This window comes from Coptis chinensis, chromosome 2 (genome assembly GCF_015680905.1).
Source record: "Coptis chinensis isolate HL-2020 chromosome 2, ASM1568090v1, whole genome shotgun sequence".
In the NCBI taxonomy this organism is placed as follows: Eukaryota; Viridiplantae; Streptophyta; class Magnoliopsida; order Ranunculales; family Ranunculaceae; genus Coptis; species Coptis chinensis.
Window position 1 is genome coordinate 26247079 of NC_141457.1, and position 5822 is coordinate 26252900.

The 5822-nt window shown below is 36.0% G+C and overlaps 1 non-coding gene across 1 annotated transcript; it reads left to right on the forward strand.

Moving 5' to 3' along the window:
- Positions 1-624: 624 nt before the first annotated feature.
- On the forward strand, positions 625-728 carry LOC147515551 (small nucleolar RNA R71). Its single transcript, XR_015214577.1, has one exon. It is a non-coding gene; the product is annotated as a small nucleolar RNA R71 (small nucleolar RNA).
- Positions 729-5822: the final 5094 nt, after the last annotated feature.

Consider the following 5822-nt stretch of genomic DNA (forward strand, 5'->3'; position numbering starts at 1 on the left):
CCTTGACGTGGTAGAGCTTGGTTGTTATAATTATTATAACTACCCTGACCTTGTCCTTGATGTGCTGGGGCTTGGTTATAACTGTTTGCTGGCCTAACATTTTGATTATTATACCCTGGAGGTGTTACTTGTTGATTATTTCTTCAACTGAAGTTGGGATGTTGTCTCCAAGGGGCATTTGGAATAGGATAACTATTAATCGAGCAAACATTATCTTGTTATGATTATTGTTGTTCATAAGTGAGAGGACAATAGGAGTCGGGATGCTCTGGACTCAAACAGAAATTACATGGATTGGTGTTGACATTCATGACGAGAATAGGCTTTTGTTGAACAGAAATAGCCTCTACCTTTTTAGTGAGAGATTCAATTAAATTTTTAAGTTCAAGATCGGGTTCCATCTCAAACATATCGGCGGCTTTAACTGTTGTAAAAGAACTAGCGGAATGGGAGAAATCGTCACTACCCCCCCAGTTATTATTACGCTTAGTTTGATCTTCTAAAAAATTATAAGCCTCTGAGACTCCCTTACTTAGGAAACTACTCCCATTCATTATGTCAATGACTTCTTTATGGTGGTGTAAAAGTCCTTTGAAAAAGACACGAACTAACTTGTCTTTCGCGAGGTTATGGTGTGGACACTCTATAAGAAGATCGTTGAAACGATTCCAAGCCTCTGAAAATGATTCATGAGGATTCTGTTGAAAGAAATGAATCTTTGAAAGCATTTCATCGGTCTTCAGTGGTGGGTAAAAATGTTCCATAAATAGTTAAACAAGTTTAGCCCACGAGTCCACAGAATTAGGCGCTTGGACAGTTAACCAAGACGCCGCCCTGTCGGCTAGGGTGAAAGGAAATACCCTCAGTTTAATTTGTTCAGTACCAACCGTACGATGGTGGAATGTAGTAAGGACTTGGTCAATCCTACGCATGTGCTGATAAGGTTTTTCAACCCATGAAAAACGGGTAACAAATTAAATATATTTGGGGGGATTCGGAAATCCCCCACTGGGTCTAATAGAACGATGCAAGATTTAGGGCTATCATTCAAGGCTTTGTAAAAGTCAGAGAGAGGAGACTCTCTTTCTTCAACCATTATTTCAGGTGTGGTGTGTAGTATGCTAGCTAGAGGTGTAGTGAGTGGTATACTAGAAAGGCGTGTTTGTTGATGTTGCCAGTTGATTACGTTAGGCGTTTTTCTTCGGCCTGACCTTAATCTCATGCAAGGCTAAGACCAATCTTAACGAAACACAACAACACTCCAAATAATCCTGATATGCTAGTATGAACCTCTAACAGGAGATGCAAGGTGTGGAAGAAATGAGTACATGAATGCCTCCTTGCTTCGCTTATAAATAGCGTCTTGTTTACGCTAGCTCAGTGTATATAACAAGTTAGAACACTGAAAACCTTTAAGAAATGGAAGTTTGAAACAAACCTGTGAAAATCATGCAGTTTCAGCAGAGGGCGCGGGTCGCGCTCAGAATAGGCCTAGGTAGGGCGCAGGTCACGCTCAAGTCCAACTCGAGCTCCAGGCGCTTCAACGCGGGGGGCGCTCAAACTTACCCTTGGTAGGGCGCGGGTCGCGCTAAGGTAAAAACTGGAGTTCCAGCGCTTCAGCGCAGGGGGCATTCCAATTTAGCCTGCCTAGAGCGTAGGTCGCGCTCCATGTAATTCTGTGAGAAAAATTTCAGTTCTGAAACCAAACAACCACAGTTAGAACCAAACAAGGGTGGGTTATTGGACTTTGGAAGACTAACAATTCTAAAGAAAAACAATACTAAAGGGAACTAAGATGGCGGCGGCGCCATTTGATAAACATAAAAATTTGAATTATTTTACCTACGAATAAAAGATTGAACTCTAAACGCAAGTAAAACTAAAACCTTATGTTGACTGTGTTTATCAAAGATTTATTCTACTCTTGAATCTATCGAAATAGAGTGGAGTAAAAGATTTGTTCCACTCCTAGTTCTTTAGTATTCAATGTTTTCTAATATTATCAGCCTTAGCCAAAGTTAATGAGAGTATTACGAAGGGAATTTATACTACGATGCAAATTTAACTAACAAGATATGAATAATGAAATGACAGAATGCTAAGGGTTGAATCTAGATAAAGAATTAGGGGAATTTGATTCCACCTTGAATCCAACTTAATAAACTAGTATAGATTGTTGTAATCTAATTCTTACGTTCTTACGATAAGAATTGGTCGTTCTAATCCCTAATCAATCATGACAATCTCTACCAAATAATGACTAGCATGTGAGGAAGTCCAACCCATTCTCATGGCAAATCAACAACCTTCTAGAGTGGAATAGACTCTTATAACTAGTTCTACACTACACAATCAAGTTTTCATCAAGGCTTCATCAAACCCCTCTAATGGAGGTTTAGCCTTGATTCATAAAGCTATCATTTCTCATGGAATTCAATCAAGGCATCATACAAAGATTCTAACTTTATTTATATAAAGATTCTAATAAATAATTCAAAACTAAATCAACAACTAAGAAATGATTAACAGCTAAGTAATTTAATTTAGAGCTAAGTACTTTAATAAATCAAAACCAAAATTATGAAGAACTAACTATTTTATTGATCTAATGAATAATAAAACAATTATTCAATTAACTAAATTAAAACAAGGTATGAAAAACTAGATCTAGAATTATGCTCTAATGGCTACTTGCTACCTAACGTAAGTATATCTTAAGAGCTAAATCTTGTGTATTGAAATGGAGGAGACCAGATCCACATTTTCGTGCATGGGCTGAGGAGCCATGTTTTGGGCCGGAAAATCGAGCCTAAAACCCAATCTCTTCAGTCCACAGGGCCCTTTTCAGCTGGATCTGACTTCAGCAGGCTTTTCATCCACTTTTGCTCCTTTTATTGGTTCAAGGTTTAGACCATTGGAAAGCTCTTTCTGAGCCGGTTGTTCTGACATAAGGTAGGCCCAATTCCAAGGCCTTAGTCCAAAGATACGGTCTTCGGAAGTTCTGCTAACTTTTGTGTTCTATTTCTGCCCGCGTTGACTTTGACTTTTCAGCTTTTGACCGAGCTTTACAAAGGTTTTTTCTCCTTGAATCTTGGCCTTTAATCACAGAACTTCTTAGCAACCAACTCTTGCTCCTTTATCTCACCAAAGTGACACATTTCTACACATAATTGACTTCAATGCCTGAAATATCATTAACTCTTATTTATTACTCGCATAATTGGTCTAAAAGCATTATTGTTAAGGGGTTAAAACTATATTTTTGGGCTCTTATCGGTGTCATGTTAGATGAAGATGCAATGTTTGATGAAGATGCCATGTTGGATGAAGTAAAGAAATGGGTAAGGATACAGGCAAACTGGATGGATAAATTAGTATGGAAGAAAATAGACCCTCCTGTAATTACATTAAAAATCACATGTTAAAATTTTTCTTGTCACAACGTGAATTATGACAATTCTAGTAGGCATTTCTTACAAAAGAAGACACAAAGATAACAACAAAATTCATAATACGACGAAAAACGTAATAATATATTCGATTATTTATTTATTGACTTAGTATTATTATTTTATTTTTATTCAATAAGAAAATCATGGATTATTATGATGATGATGGAGACACGGATCGTGCACAAGATTTGTCAGTGCATCAATTTGTTGGCCTAGCTGCAGTTGGATGTTGCATTGGTTGACAAAGAGTGAAGTTTGATTCTCCATTAGGAGATTGAGATTTTGCAAGGACTGAGAATGATTTTCCAAGATTTCCTCCTGTTGAGCATCGTGCATTGCTTGACGTTCTTAGAAATCCATAAGAGAGTTGATGAGAATTTCCTGATGTGTTTGTAGTTCCCTCATGCCTTGATGAAGAAATTGAATACCTTCCATGGGGTTAAAAATGTTCTGCATGGCATTTTCATCAAAGAAATGTTCAGAGTTTGAGTTTTAGCCATCCATTTCATCTGGCAGAGTATCTAGCGTCCAAGAACCACCGGCACAATCTTTGTGAAGTACAGTAACAACCGCTCTTTGAAGAGGTATTTCTGGAGAAACTGCTGGATAACCCCAACGCATCATAATTTTCATGACTAAAGTAGGCAGAGGTGCTAACCTTTTTGTTTTCCTAGTGATCCCGTTCCAGAGGTGTTGGATTATTGATATTAACAAATTTATGTTAACTAACTATCTATGCATAAACACAAATAATCAATTAACTAAACAAGTGTTTAAATCAATATTCCTACTCTCAATTCATTATACAATATAGAGAGTCAGGATTCGTTCTACTCTTAATCTATCTAGACTTAAACGAATTCAATTAATCAAGCACAAGGAAACAATGGTGAGAACAATGAGAGTAGTGTTGTGATTTATTTAAACTAAAACTAATTATAAATTAAACTACTTTAATTAAGAAATTAAAAGGTGAATTTAATGAATTGGAAGAATATAGAGGAAGGATTAATGCATCTATGTGAAGCTATAATTATTTTAACTAGTTTCTCATATTTTAACCTTAACCTTTATTAATCTACACAAGGTAAAATAACAAAAGTCACAATTTATTATTGATCCCTAACCAATCCTAACAATCTCTGTACTAAGATATGATTAGCATAAGAGAAATTCTCCTCCACAAATCTCTTTGTGGAGTTTCCTTTCTCTAGTTCAACTTCTATAATCTCTATTTCTAGACGACTATAGAATTGGAACTTGAAGCACATAAAACAATAAGAAAACTAAATAAGAATAATCATAACCTTCACATAGACTTCATAAAACTCCTCTAATGGAGTTTTTAGCCTAGTTTCATTGAGTTCATTAATAATAAATAATAATAATAAGACATAATTAAATTAAACTAAACTTGATTAAAATAGCTTGAATTGAATTGAATTAACTAAAGCTTTTATTGAAAGGTTTTAATAGAGGCTACAAACTAAATCTAAACTAAAACTTGAAATACAAACTAATTATTGATTCTAAAAACTAAATCTTGTTCTAAACACTAATTTGATGCTAATTAACTAAATCTAAAACTAACTATTGGATCTAGACTAAGTAAAGCTAAGTAAAAACTAACTATTGGATTTTTTTACTAACTAAAAACTAAGTAACTTAAGAACTAAGCTTTTGTCTCTTGATATGGAGGAGACAAGATCCACAAATTCATGCATGGGCTGAGGAGCCATGTTTTGGGCCGGAAAATTGAGCCCAAAACCTCATTACTTCAGTCCACAAAGGGGTTTTCAGCTAAAAATGACTTCAACAGCCTTTTCGTCCACTTTTGCTCCTTTGATTGGGTCAAAGCTTGGACCATTAGAAAGCTCTTTCCGAGTCTGTTGTTTTAACATAAGGTAGGCCCAATTCCGAGGTCTGAGTCCAATGATACGGCCTTCAGAAGTTCAGCTAACTTTTGTGCGCTATTTCTGCCCGCGTTGACTTTGACTTTTCAGCTTTGACCGAGCTTTAAAAAGGCTTTTTCTTCTTGAATCTTGGTCTTTAATCACAGAACTTCTTAGCAACCAACCTTTGCTTCTTTATCTCGCAAAAGGGATGCATTTCTGCATGTATTTGACTCCAATGCCTGAAATACATAAGAACACGATAACAGTACTAACTCTTGCTTATTAATCACATAATTGGTCTAAAAGTAATATTGTGAAGGGGTTAAAACTATAATTTTGGGCTCTTATCATTTATGCAAAAATCATCTCTTTGATTCTGCATAATCCAAAGTAGATAGAGTTAAGGCTTGGTTACTTCAAATTGGTGTGACGTACCCACCATATTGTGTCCCAACCAGTGGAGTACGTACAGCTC